The sequence below is a fragment of the Schistocerca cancellata genome, chromosome 9 (genome assembly GCF_023864275.1).
Source record: "Schistocerca cancellata isolate TAMUIC-IGC-003103 chromosome 9, iqSchCanc2.1, whole genome shotgun sequence".
NCBI lineage: Eukaryota > Metazoa > Arthropoda > Insecta > Orthoptera > Acrididae > Schistocerca > Schistocerca cancellata.
This window is the reverse complement of record NC_064634.1, coordinates 492,785,318-492,800,470: the sequence shown is the minus strand read 5'-3', so window position 1 is coordinate 492,800,470 and position 15,153 is coordinate 492,785,318.

Below are 15,153 nucleotides of genomic sequence, written 5' to 3'. Positions count from 1 at the left end.
AGGCTCCCTCGTTCATTAAATTCATTAATGTGATGTGTTTTTCTTTCTTATGCATATCCGTTTTAATGTCAGTTGTGGAGAGGAAATAACTTCGGCCGCACGTGTCGTATTCTTCCTCGACTACAGTGGCGAGAAGGTGGTAATTATAAGATGCTTACTTTCTGTATGACACTCCGCCCCACACTTCTAGTAATTCTACATTCAGAACGTTTCGTGTGCCTTACAGCTGTAGCCAACATTCGCGATTTAATACTACGCAGTAAATTTCGCTTTTTGCATTTGTAACAGCGTTCCTGCTTCGGTATGTTGATTTGCATTCTTTGAAGAAAACGAATAAAGCTTTTAAAATAAAAGCGGTGCTTAATTTCTCTAAACTTTAGGGCGCACAACAGGCACAGCAAATGTTTAGTGCGACGTGGGAACAAAGTTTCAGTTTCTAAGATTAATGGAATTCTTCTCCCTTCCACGTGCCATGCCTCTCATCGGCATTTGTTTTCCCTTTCATATCTTTTCTCTCATTGTAACTGTACACCATAGGCGAAGGGATCTCGTCTTATATTTGTCGTGGCGTGTGGGGAAACGTGTGAGAACAAGAGCAGATGGTGACGTAATCCAGGTTCGGGGCTGACAAACCGTATTGCGCATGCGACTTGTGCGCCTAGCGCGTCTCGCATCGGTCAGCTGCTAAGGTTTAGACTTACACTGAACTAACACTGATTCGTGTAACCGTGTTATCCCGTGGCGGAAATATAGTGCCAAAGTTGATAGGCCGCTAGCGTTGGCAGCAATGGGAAAAATAAGAGTGTAGATGCAGAGTGTTCAGGATGCAGCCAATATAAACTAAACACCGCCAAAATAGGCCATGAAGGCCCAACGGCACCGACCGGCCGCCGTGTCGTCCTCACCTACAGCATGTGGGAGAATGTCACCAGAACACTGTCAGATTAAGACACCGGAGCCGCTACTTTTGAGTCAACCAGTTCATCAGTTTGCCTCACAAGGGCTGAGTGCTTCCCGATTGCCAACAGCGCCAGGCAGACCGGACAGTCACCCATCCAAGTGCTATCCCAGCCCGGTAGGGCTTAACTTCGGTGATTTGCGAGAAGCGGTGTTACCACTGAGGCAAGTGTGTGTTCAGAATGCAGCCGATATGTGACAGACTTTAACCAGGGCGCCGTCCCATAACTTTCCATGGAAAAGGTTTTATATGTCATGCATAAAATATTAATTTCAATTCTATTAGTCTGTTGATTCCAAAACACTATGAAATATATACTAGCAGATTTGACACTCAGTATTATGCTTATTATGATGATAAGTACGATAATTTCGGTCAAATCTAGTCCATTTACGATAATTTTGCACCCCTGGTGCGGTAGTTGCCTCATTTCAGATAGGGAACATTGGTTGAATTACGTAAGACAGTAGAAAATACACAGAGATACCCCTACCGGTGCAGTATTATGCAACTCGCACCGTCATATTTGATCTTCAAAACCAAAGCGCAAGAAAAAATGGTTCAAATGGCTCTGAGCACTATGGGACTTCTGAGGTCATCAGTCTACTAGAACTTAGAACTACTTAAACCTAACTAACCTAAAGACATCACACACATCCATGCCCGAGGCAGGATTCAAACCTGCGACCGTAGCGGTCGCGCGGTTCCAGACTGTAGCGCCTAGAACCGCTCGGCCACCCCGGGCGGCTAAGCGCAAGATTTTCATAGTTTTTTGCTCGCAACGCGAAACTATTAGCCCTAAAAGAAAATGAGAGGGATCTTTTTTTTAGGAAATTTAATGTAATTAGATTTTGTACCGGGATACGTGTCCACTAGTTTTCGAGTTATCCGCGAAAAACGTACAAAAGCTATCTTCAAACGCACTCACACTCCCACACTCAGCCACCACTGGTCAGGATTTATAGCATGTTGTTCATAGCAATCCCTCCTATCATTTGACGTCAATTTGCGACTGCACGTATTGTTTTTCACATTCGACTTTTTCGATCTTCATTCACTGGCCTTCTTACGCCACCGGCTTAGTAGAGTACTTACAAATTGTAAAACTGACGTTTGTTTAAGTTTTACATAATAGATTTGTGAATTTTTATAGTACAAAATAAACAATTGCATCGTTGTATTCGTCCTGTCTTCTGATACAAAACGACTGTACTTGTAAGGGTTACGTTTGGATGGTATTGTCAACGTAATTGGTTTCAACGTAACGTTTGCAAAAGTCGTTTTTGTTTCATTATCCTCACAGTCACGTTTAAATTAATATTGTTTACGATATATCCAACTTCGCTGGTGGCGTAATAACCCAGCCAATAGGGGAAAAACAAGGTCGAATACCCGGAATAGTTCGTGTAGCCTGAAATTTTAGTGCAGTGGTGTGTGGGATTGCCACAAACAACATAGAGGGTACGGCAGCGTTCGTAGTAGGGTATTAAAAACACACCATCAGGCAGTAACTGTAATTTATTTATTACCTCTTATGTCAATTAATAGTTAACTGTATGCCATTTATCCCACGCCCGGGTTCACGGGTTCGATTCAGATTGTCAATTGTAAATAGCATACAGAACCAAGTTAAGTAATTTTTATGCTTGTTATTATTTTAATAAATGTGTGTGAAAATTAATCAAGTTCTGTTCAAAGTTCGTCAAAGTCAATCTGCCACTCTAAGCGTCCAAGTGGTATTTCTATCGTCTGACCTAACGGCAGAAGATAAACACGCCACGATAAGACATATTGCTGACACTCGCCTGCTCCGTTCGAGCGACAAGTCAAATAAGCTGTTGGTGTGTGTACCAAAAGGCTTACAGTACGCACACCACATAGCTGAAGATATTTTACACCACATAGCTGAAGATATTTTATTTTAAGTAACAATTTCCTGTACGTAGAAGGGTCTGAAGCTGAGCAAAACATGCTCGAAACGTGTTGCAGTATGCTGAATTACACAAAATACAAATGACAGTGTCTGGCAGTGGAAAATACAACTTAGCAATTATTCCACGCACTCAAGGTTCACAAACTTTCGCAAACAAGTAACTATATGTTCGGAATTGGTGAAATGGAATTTCATTCCTGTTTCAAATGGTTCATTGTGTTAACCACTGCAGCATTGACGACTGCCAGCTTCATTTCCGTAACTTACAAAAGCTGTCTGAAAAACAAAAAGCGAAATAGTAAGTGACGTATTATCATACTACTGCATATGTGTTCAAAGGATCCAACCTGTGGTTCAGTCAGTAAATTCTGGACTACTAAAGTAATGTTTCAGTCTTGTATTGCTGCTATGATTTGTCTTCATTCATCTCTTCTTTCATCTCTGGTAACAAACTGTTAACGTGAAGATTGCCAGGATGTACCGTGGTACGGAATCCACGTTAAAATGGATAAACCACTTCTAAAGTTGCGCTGCAAGTCCTGTTTCGTATGAGTCATGCATGCTTTTGAAACAGCCAAAGATGGGATCCACGAGTGTATTGCAAGTAGTCTCATTCGTAGACGCCCACATTAATATGAAATGAAGTCCCATGCTTCTTGACAGAGCGTAGGGCAACGATGCGGGAGACCCGCACCGCCGTTCTGGGCAAGGTACTAATGGAGGTGGTTTACCGTTGCCTTCCTCCGACCGTAATGGAAATGAATGATGATGAAGGTGCGCGACACAACACCACCCAGTCATCTCGGGGCAGGTGAAAATCCCTGACCTCGCTGGGAATCAACCCCGGGACCCCGTGCTCGGGAAGCGAGAAGGCTACCGCGAAAACACGAGCAGTGGACACTGTAATATACACTCCTGGAAATTGAAATAAGAACACCGTGAATTCATTGTCCCAGGAAGGGGAAACTTTATTGACACATTCCTGGGGTCAGATACATCACATGATCACACTGACAGAACCACAGGCACATAGACACAGGCAACAGAGCATGCACAATGTCGGCACTAGTACAGTGTATACCCACCTTTTGCAGCAATGCAGGCTGCTATTCTCCCATGGAGACGATCGTAGAGATGCTGGATGTAGTCCTGTGGAACGGCTTGCCATTCCATTTCCACCTGGCGCCTCAGTTGGACCAGCGTTCGTGCTGGACGTGCAGACCGCGTGAGACGACGCTTCATCCAGTCCCAAACATGCTCAATGGGGGACAGATCCGGAGATATTGCTGGCCAGGGTAGTTGACTTACACCTTCTAGAGCACGTTGGGTGGCACGGGATACATGCGGACGTGCATTGTCCTGTTGGAACAGCAAGTTCCCTTGCCGGTCTAGGAATGGTAGAACGATGGGTTCGATGACGGTTTGGATGTACCGTGCACTGTTCAGTGTCCCCTCGACGATCACCAGTGGTGTACAGCCAGTGTAGGAGACCGCTCCCTACACCATGATGCCGGGTGTTGGCCCGGTGTGCCTCGGTCGTATGCACTCCTGATTGTGGCGCTCACCTGCACGGCGCCAAACACGCATACGACCATCATTGGCACCAAGGCAGAAGCGACTCTCATCGCTGAAGACGACACGTCTCCATTCGTCCCTCCATTCACGCCTGTCGCGACACCACTGGAGGTGGGCTGCACGATGTTGGGGCGTGAGCGGAAGACGGCCTAACAGTGTGCGGGACCGTAGCCCAGCTTCATGGAGACGGTTGCGAATGGTCCTCGCCGATACCCCAGGAGCAACAGTGTCCCTAATTTGCTGGGAAGTGGCGGTGCGGTCCCCTACGGCACTGCGTCGGATCCTACGGTCTTGGCGTGCATCCGTGCGTCGCTGCGGTCCGGTCCCAGGTCGACGGGCACGTGCACCTTCCGCCGACCACTGGCGACAACATCGATGTACTGTGGAGACCTGACGCCCCACGTGTTGAGCAATTCGGCGGTACGTCCACCCGGCCTCCCGCATGCCCACTATACGCCCTCGCTCAAAGTCCGTCAACTGCACATACGGTTCACGTCCACGCTGTTGCGGCATGCTACCAGTGTTAAAGACTGCGATGGAGCTCCGTATGCCACGGCAAACTGGCTGACACTGACGGCGGCGGTGCACAAATGCTGCGCAGCTAGCGCCATTCGACGGCCAACACCGCGGTTTCTGGTGTGTCCGCTGTGCCGTGCGTGTGATCATTGCTTGTACAGCCCTCTCGCAGTGTCCGGAGCAAGTATGGGTATGGTGGGTCTGAGACACCGGTGTCAATGTGTTCTTTTTTCCATTTTTCCATTTCCAGGAGTATATATATATATATATTGACACACCGGTGTCAATGTGTTCTTTTTTCCATGCGTCCTGGAAATGGAAAAAAGAACACATTGACACCGGTGTGTCAGACCCACCATACTTGCTCCGGACACTGGGAGAGGGCTGTACAAGCAATGATCACACGCACGGCACAGCGGACACACCAGGAACCGCGGTGTTGGCCGTCGAATGGCGCTAGCTGCGCAGCATTTGTGCACCGCCGCCGTCAGTGTCAGCCAGTTTGCCGTGGCATACGGAGCTCCATCGCAGTTTTTAACACTGGTAGCATGCCGCGACAGCGTGGACGTGAACCGTATGTGCAGTTGACGGACTTTGAGCGAGGGCGTATAGTGGGCATGCGGGAGGCCGGGTGGACGTACCGCCGAATTGCTCAACACGTGGGGCGTCAGGTCTCCACAGTACATCGATGTTGTCGCCAGAGGTCGGCGGAAGGTGCACGTGCCCGTCGACCTGGGACCGGACCGCAGCGACGCACGGATGCACGCCAAGACCGTAGGATCCGACGCAGTGCCGTAGGGGACCGCACCGCCACTTCCCAGCAAATTAGGTACACTGTTGCTCCTGGGGTATCGGCGAGGACCATTCGCAACCGTCTCCATGAAGCTGGGCTACGGTCCCGCACACCGTTAGGCCGTGTTCCGCTCACGCCCCAACATCGTGCAGCCCGCCTCCAGTGGTGTCGCGACAAGCGTGAATGGAGGGACGAATGGAGACGTGTCGTCTTCAGCGATGAGAGTCGCTTCTGCCTTGGTGCCAATGATGGTCGTATGCGTGTTTGGCGCCGTGCAGGTGAGCGCCACAATCAGGACTGCATATGACCGAGGCACACAGCGCCAACACCCGGCCTCATGGTGTGGGAAGCGATCTCCTACACTGGGCGCACACCACTGGTGATCGTAGAGGGGACACTGAATAGTGCACGGTACATCCAAACCGTCATCGAACCCATCGTTCTACCATTCCTAGACCGGCAAGGGAACTTGCTGTTCCAACAGGACAATGCACGTCCGCATGTATCCCGTGCCACCCAACGTGCTCTAGAAGATGTAAGTCAACTACCCTGGCCAGCAAGATCTCCGGATCTGTCCCCCATTGAGCATGTTTGGGACTGGATGAAGCATCGTCTCACGCGGTCTGCACGTCCAGCACGAACGCTGGTCCAACTGAGGCGCCAGGTGGAAATGGCATGGCAAGCCGTTCCACAGGACTACATCCAGCATCTCTACGGTCGTCTCCATGGGAGAATAGCAGCCTGCATTGCTGCGAAAGGTGGATATACACTGTACTAGTGCCGACATTGTGCATGCTCTTTTGCCTGTGTCTATGTGCCTGTGGTTCTGTCAGTGTGATCATGTGATGTATCTGACCCCAGGACTGTGTCAATAAAGTTTCCCCTTCCTGGGACAATGAATTCACGGTGTTCTTATTTCAATTTCCAGGAGTGTATATATATATATATATATATATATATATATATATATATATATATATATATATATATATATATTACAGTGTACACTGTAATATATATCGGAGAGTGTGTAGATATGATGTGCAGTGTCTCCAGTATGTCTGTGAATCACGTGACGTTTTACTTCTCAGTTCTGAGTGCAACGTGAGCACGTCAAGATGCGTAGAAACAATAGCGTCTCTCGCCAAGTGTGGAGTCTTCACAAGGAGTTTCGCCTGATTCCGTGCAGCCTTCATACCGTAACTGCCGTGCGCGTCCTTCTTCATGACAGTTCTCGACTACACACTGCAATGTTTTCGATGGGACGTGGCTCCCTCTGATTTTCATCCCTTTGCTCAGATGCATAGACAACGGGCTGCAGACCGGCGTAGGGAACTGGCAGAGAGCACAAACAGTTGGCTTCTGTAAAGAGGGTATTGGAAAGTCGGTACCACGCTACGACAAATGACTAAATCGGAGAGGCGACTTTGTAGAGAAGTTGCTGGGAAGCGTAGCTAAGTGCTAAAAACAATTTTTGATTTTCACTATGGTTTCGATTCCCGGAGCGATCGGAGCTTAAAAATCTACATCTACATCTAAATGGATAGTCTGCAATTCACCTTCAAGTGCCTGGCAGAGAGCTCTTCGAACCACCTTAACAATTCTCTATTATTCCAATCTCGTATAGCGCGCGGAAAGAATGAAACCTGTATCTTTCCGAACGAGCACTGATTTCTCTTATTTTATCGTGGTGATCGTTGCTCCCTATGTAGGTCGGTGTCAAAAAAATATTTTCGCATTCGGAGGAGAAGGTTGGCGATTGGAATGCATTGAGAAGACTCCGTCGCAACGAAAACCGCCTTTCTTTTAATGATGTCTATACCAAATCCTGTATCATTTCTGTGACACTCTCTCCCATATTTCGCGATAATACAAAAAGTGCTGCCTTTCTTTGAACTTTTTCGATGTACTCCGTCAGTCCTATGTCGTAAGGATCCCACACCGCGCAGCAGTACTCTAAAAGAAGACGGACAAGCGAGGTGTAGGCAGTCTCCTTAGTAGGTCTGTTACATTTTCTAAGTGTCCTGCCAATAAACCGCAGTCTTTGGTTTGCCTTCCCCACAACATTTTCTGTGTGTTCCTTCCAATTTAAGTTGTTCGTAATTGTAATACCTAGGTATTTAGTTGAATTTACGGCTTTTAGATTAGACTGATTTATCGTGTAACCGAAATTAATGATTCCGTTTTAGCACTCATGTGTTCGGCCCCGGTAGGTGAGTGGTCAGCGCCACAGACTGTCAATCCCAATGGCCCTGGTTCGATTCCCGGCTGGGTCGGATATTCTCTCCGCTCAGGGACTGTGTGTTGTGTTGTCCTAATCATCATTATCACGCCTCCACAAGATAAACATGGCGGAATCGCCTCTCTGCGTAGACTGCGGGATACCAGACACGGACGAACACCGCCTCACATGTGGCGCGGCAGAAGACGTATGGCGCTTGGTGCGACAAATTTTGTCGTATTTTCTACGAGTGACTCCGGAACAAATTACACCTCGGTTTCTACTATTTCCGGATCAACAGTATTTCCCGCGCGCCAAGACCAACGCTGTCACGTGGATCCGTGCGCATGCGGTACACTACTTATTTCACGATGGACCTAAAAATGTATTAGACTTTTGGAACTACCTACAAGAACGCCATTGCAAGATCGTACGGAACCCAAAATACAGACAGTATTTTTCTAATTACTTAGGGAGTGCCCTACGCGACCCTCCACGCAGCTGGATCATCAACAGGTAGGAGAAGATACCCATTGAGTGAGCTGACATGACTAAGTTCGATTCTCGGTGGAACAACATGATATACGTGAAGACGTACCTGGATGATGAAGCGTAAGGAGAGTAGCGACACACCCTTCTGCATCCTGTATCAAGCACTTTTTTTTCGTTTTCCCCATATACATTACCTCGGTGTAGGAACGTGCCGAGATATTGTTTTCTTTTTCTCAGAGCACGATGCGGTGCTAGATACATTTATTTTTGTTGTGGTATAAAGTAAAACCACATTAAGAATGTATTAAAACAGTAAATAAAAATAAATAATAATTCCCACAAAAGATTTCCCCTTCCCATCCCTGATTCCTTGACGGACGAGGGGGACACTGCGACCAGGCCTCGGGTTACGACCCCTGATCGCTCTGCCTTCCCCGCCCTCCCCCACCTCCTTAAAAAAAAAAAAAAGAGGGGGTAGCGTCTAAAAAAAAAAAAAGAGGGACTGGGTGTTGTGTTGTCCTAATCATCATTATTTCATCCTCATCGACGCACAAGTCACCGAAGTGGCGTCAAATCGAAAGACTTGCACTCGGCGAACGGTCTACCCGACGGGAGGCCCTCGTCACACGACATTTCATTTCAGCACTCATGTGGATGACCTCACACTTTTCGTTATTTAGGGTCAACTGGCACTTTTCACACCATTCAGATATCTTCTCTAAATCGTTTGTAGTTTGTTTTGATCTTCTGCTGACTTTATTAGTCGATAAATGACAGCGTCATCTGCAAACAACCGATGACGGCTGCTCAGATTGTCTACAAAATCGTTTGTATAGATAAGGAGCAGCAAAGGGCTACCTTGGGAAACGCCAGAAATCACTTCTGTTTTACTCGATGACTTTCCGTCAATTACTACGAACTGTGATCTCTCTGACAGGAAATGACAAATCCAGCCACATAATTGAGACGATATTCTATAAGCACGCAATTTCACTACGAGCCGCTTGTGTGGTACAGTGTCAAAAGCCTTCCGGAAATCCAGAAATACGGAAACGATCTGAAATCCCTTGTCAATAGCACTCAACGCTTCATGTGAATAAAGAGCTAGTTGTGTTTCACAGGAACGATGTTTTCTAAACCCATGTTGACTGTTTGTCAATAGACCGTTTTCTTCGAGATAATTCATAACGATCGAACACAATGTATGTTCTAAAAATCCTGCTGTATATCGACGTTAACGACATGGGCCAGTAATTTAGTGGATTAGTCCTACTACCTTTCTTGAATATTGGTGTGACCTGTGCAGCTTTCCAGTCTTTGGGTGCGGATCTTTCGTCGAGCGAACGGTTGTATATGATTGTTAAGTATGGAGCTAATGCATCAGCATACTCCGAAAGGAACGTAATTGGTATGCAGCCTGGACCAGAAGACTTGCTTTTATTTAGTGATTTAAGTTGCTTCACTACTCCGAGGATATTTACTTTTACGTTACTCATGTTGGCAGCTGTTCTCGATTCGAATTCTGGAATATTTACTTCGTCTTGTTTTGTGAAGGCATTTCGGAAGGTTGTGTGTAGAAACTCTGCTTTGGCAGCACTGACTTCCGTAGTATCTCTATTGCTATCGCGTAGAAAAGGAATGGATTGTTTCTTGGCGCTAACATACTTCACATACGAGCAGAATCTCTTTGGATTTTCTGCCAGGTTTCGAGACAAAGTTTCGTTGTGATAACTGTTACAGACATCTCGCATTGAAGTCCACGCTAAATTTCGAGCTTCTGTAAAAGATCGACAATCTTGGGGATTTTGCGTCTATTTAAATTTGGCATGTTTGTTTTGTTGTTTCTGCAACAGTGTTCTAACCCGTTTTGTGAATTTTTATCTGATTTTTTGAAGAGGTATATTTTTCTCTTATTTTTCGAGGATTTGGGGATTACATTATATCCCTTGTAGGAGCACGCTGCTGTGGAAACCTAGAATTAGTTTCATTTTCAGCTTCAGTCGTCAATATTTTCCAAAGATGCTGTGTAATCTCAAAGTCTCTACGTCCATTATAACCTCGTATTACTGGCGTGTTTTACTTATGCAATTTGAAATCGCGCATTGGGCAGGAACAGACGCTGTTTTTCTCACAGAGTGAAAAATCCACACCGACTGAAATACAGTGAGTCACGGAAACTGTCATGACAAACGGTACTCTAGTGTCAATGAGAATTTCGTGAATCTGTTTAACACGTGACTGAAAACTTGCGAAACTCTTTCAGCACTTAGGCACGGATTCTGGTTTTCAGTATTACGGCCAAGAATGGGCACAGTACCGTAAGCAGACTGCAAAGACTTCAGAGACGTCAGTCAGTTAGTGCTTGACGCCCGAGCTGCCATTCCTATGACGTCCTGAGCGTTGGTCAACCAGCAACAACACCGCCGCCCGGACCTCGTGTGTCCCGAGGAGCAGGCTGCGTGAGGGAGCGCGCCTCGCCCACCCCCTGACGAGGCCTGCAGAGGGCGCGCCGGGGCAGAGCGCGGCCCCACAACAGCCAGCCGGCCAGCCGGCGGCACCGCCCGCTACCGGCAGGGACCTCATTCCGGGAAATAAGAAGGCGATGCACGGCGGCGGGCCGCCGGCTGCCGCGCTACACAAGAAGCGGCTAATTAGCCCGCTGCTATCGCCGATCCGATCGGCGCGCAGCGGCGGACATTCCTAGTGACAACAAAAACGCTGCCAGATTACGGCGTCTCCGCTGCGTGCTTGTAGCACCCTTCCTACTGATACCTCAGTGGGTGCAACCTAAGAATTCCCTTTCCTATCTACACTCCTGGAAATTGAAATAAGAACACCGTGAATTCATTGTCCCAGGAAGGGGAAACTTTATTGACACATTCCTGGGGTCAGATACATCACATGATCACACTGACAGAACCACAGGCACATAGACACACGCAACAGAGCATGCACAATGTCGGCACTAGTACAGTGTATATCCACCTTTCGCAGCAATGCAGGCTGCTATTCTCCCATGGAGACGATCGTAGAGATGCTGGATGTAGTCCTGTGGAACGGCTTGCCATGCCATTTCCACCTGGCGCCTCAGTTGGACCAGCGTTCGTGCTGGACGTGCAGACCGCGTGAGACGACGCTTCATCCAGTCCCAAACATGCTCAATGGGGGACACATCCGGAGATCTTGCTGGCCAGGGTAGTTGACTTACACCTTCTAGAGCACGTTCGGTGGCACGGGATACATGCGGACGTGCATTGTCCTGTTGGAACAGCAAGTTCCCTTGCCGGTCTAGGAATGGTAGAACGATGGGTTCGATGACGGTTTGGATGTACCGTGCACTATTCAGTGTCCCCTCGACGATCACCAGTGGTGTACGGCCAGTGTAGGAGAACGCTCCCCACACCATGGTGCCGGGTGTTGGCCCTGTGTGCCTCGGTCGTATGCAGTCCTGATTGTGGCGCTCACCTGCACGGCGCCAAACACGCATACGACCATCATTGGCACCAAGGCAGAAGCGACTCTCATCGCTGAAGACGACACGTCTCCATTCGTCCCTCCATTCACGCCTGTCGCGACACCACTGGAGGCGGGCTGCACGATGTTGGGGCGTGAGCGGAAGACGGTGTAACGGTGTGCGGGACCGTAGCCCAGCTTCATGGAGACGGTTGCGAATGGTCCTCGCCGATACCCCAGGAGCAACAGTGTCCCTAATTTGCTGGGAGGTGGCGGTGCGGTCCCCTACGGCACTGCGTAGGATCCTACGGTCTTGGCGTGCATCCGTGCGTCGCTGCGGTCCGGTCCCAGGTCGACGGGCACGTGCACCTTCCGCCGACCACTGGCGACAACATCGATGTACTGTGGAGACCTGACGCCCCACGTGTTGAGCAATTCGGCGGTACGTCCACCCGGCCTCCCGCATGCCCACTATACGCCCTCGCTCAAAGTCCGTCAACTGCACATACGGTTCACGTCCACGCTGTCGCGGCATGCTACCAGTGTTAAAGACTGCGATGGGGCTCCGTATGCCACGGCAAACTGGCTGACACTGACGGCGGCGGTGCACAAATGCTGCGCAGCTAGCGCCATTCGACGGCCAACACCGCGGTTCCTGGTGTGTCCGCTGTGCCGTGCGTGTGATCATTGCTTGTACAGCCCTCTCGCAGTGTCCGGAGCAAGTATGGTGGGTCTGACACACCGGTGTCAATGTGTTCTTTTTTCCATTTCCAGGAGTGTAGAAAGAGGGAGCAGGATGAGATGGAGAGACAAACGGAGGAGGAAGAAATGGCAGGGAGAGGGGAGAAGAAGATGGACAGAGAGAGGGAGAGAGAGACAGAGGACTTCACGAAGAGGCACAAAGAAAGGGGGCACTGGAGCTGGAATAAGGGGATAAGGATATCAAGAGAGAGAGAGAGAGAGAGAGAGAGAGAGAAGGAGCAGGAGGAGATCGCCCAGCAGATGAAGGATGAGGAGCTACATAGAGAGAGAGATGAGTACAAAAGACAAAGAAGCTGAAGGAGGACATCGAAAGAGAGAGGGGGTGGGGGAGATGCAGAGTGAGAAGTGGTAACAAATGGAGGTGTAGTCTGCAAGTGGGAAGTGGGCATGGTGTCATACGGCAAGTTGATGAAGAACAAATTGTGAGGAAGCTTGTGGAAGATGGAGAGATTTTGAGGAGGTAGGTCGAAGAGGAATGGGGTGTGAAGAGTCTGTTGAAAGAGGGCCACGTTGTGAGGAAGAGATAAAAGAGGAAAATATAGTGAAATGGCAGGTTATGAGGAGGCAAGGGTTAGAGGAGGTGGGTGGAAAAGGGACAGGAAATAGGTAGATGGGGAAAGGGAAAGGAAGAAGAAGTTGTGATGTGGCAAGTGGGAGTAGCAAAATTTGTGACAAGGTGGATAAATGATGAACAGGTGTTGAGAAGGCAAGTTGAAGAGGCAGTGGCTGTGAGGAGTCAGGTGCGATAGGGACACATAGTGAGTAAGGGAACAGAGTGTCAGGAGGCAGGTATAACAGTGGCAGATTGTGAGGAGACAGAGGGAAAAGGAGAAGGTTGTGTGGAGGCTGCTGGAAGCCGAAAAGAATATGATGAGGTAGATGAAAGATGGACGGGTTGCAAAGAGGTAAATAGATGATGAATGTTATAAGGACGTAGGCTTTCGCGGTCGGTGTCATAGAGATTAAAATTCTTGTGGGTATCATGCTGCGTCATTGCTAAAAACTGAGGGAGGCCGTTGCAATTCGGCCGAAACGTCGGTTTTAGTTTATTATTGTTGTTAGTTTTTAGCAATGACGTGGCATAATACCCAGAAAAATTTTAACCCCCAGTTGATGAATGTGTCGTGAGAAAGCTGGTGAGAGAAAGGCAGGTTGTAAGGAGACAGATGGATGAGAGTCAGATTGTTACAAAGCAGAGAGTTGAGGGACAGATTGTGAGGAATTAGTTGAGAGAGGAACATGTTGTGAGGAGGTTGGTGGAAAAGGTAGAGACTGTGAGGAGACAGGTTTAATAGGGACAGGTTGTGAGGAGGCAGAGAGAAGAGGAAAAATCTGTGAGGAGGTAAAAGAAACAGTCATATTGTGAGAAGGCAGGTAGATTAGTAACTGTTTCTGAAAAGGCAGGTTGAAGGCAGACAGTGTGTGTATGGTGGTAATATGAAGATGGACTGATTATGAGGAGGTAGGTGAAAGATGGACATATTTTGAGGAGACAGTTTGAAGAGGGACATTATATAAACAGGCAGGTGGAAGAACTAATTGCCAAGAGAAAGGTGGATGGCAGGTTTTGAGTATTCATGTCGAAATTTGACCCAATCAGGGTTGGTAGGGAATGAAGATAGACTGCTTTTGCAGAGGATGGTGGAAGTTGGCCAGATTGTGAGGAGGAGGATGTAAGAGGGACAGGTTGTGAGGAAAGAGGTGGAGGAGGAGATGGCTGTGAGGATAGACTCAGAATGGGGATACATTGTGATTAGTCTGGTTGAGAGGGGCTAGTTGGTAAAGAGACAAGTTGTCAGGAGGCGGGGAATAGAAGGAGAGGTTTTTAGGAGTCAGATAGAAGAGCCTCGTGAAGAGGTAAAGGTTATGATGAGACACATGGATAGGGACAGGTTGCAAGGAGTAAGAGAGAAGAGGGAATGGGTTATGAGGTGGCTGTAGGAAGAGGCACTAGTTAGGAGGTTATGGAAAGAGGGACATGTTGTAAGGAGGCAGCTGGATGAGAGAATGATTCTGAAGAGGCTGGTGGAGGAATGACTAGTAGCAAGGAGGCAGATGGAAGAGGGACAGGTACTGAAGAGGTGGGTAGCATAGTGACAGGTAGGGAGGGGAAAGAGGGCCTGGTTGTGAGGAGGTAGGTGGAAGAGGGGCAGGTTATCAGGATGCAGGTGGAAGAGTGGTGTAGTGAAAGGATGCAAGTGAAAGGACAGGTTACAACTAGGCAATCAGAAGAGCAATAAATTGCAAGAAGACAGTTAGAAGTAGAACAGGGCGTGAGGTGGCAGATGGAAAAGAGACTGACTTGCACGTGGACTACAAACAATATGTGAGAAGAGTCATATTGTAAGAAAGTAGGTGGATGTGACAGGTTGTGAAGAGGCAAACAGAAGAAGAACAGACTGTAAGGAGGCAGTTGGAAGGGAAAAGCACATAGTGAGGCAAGTGGAAGC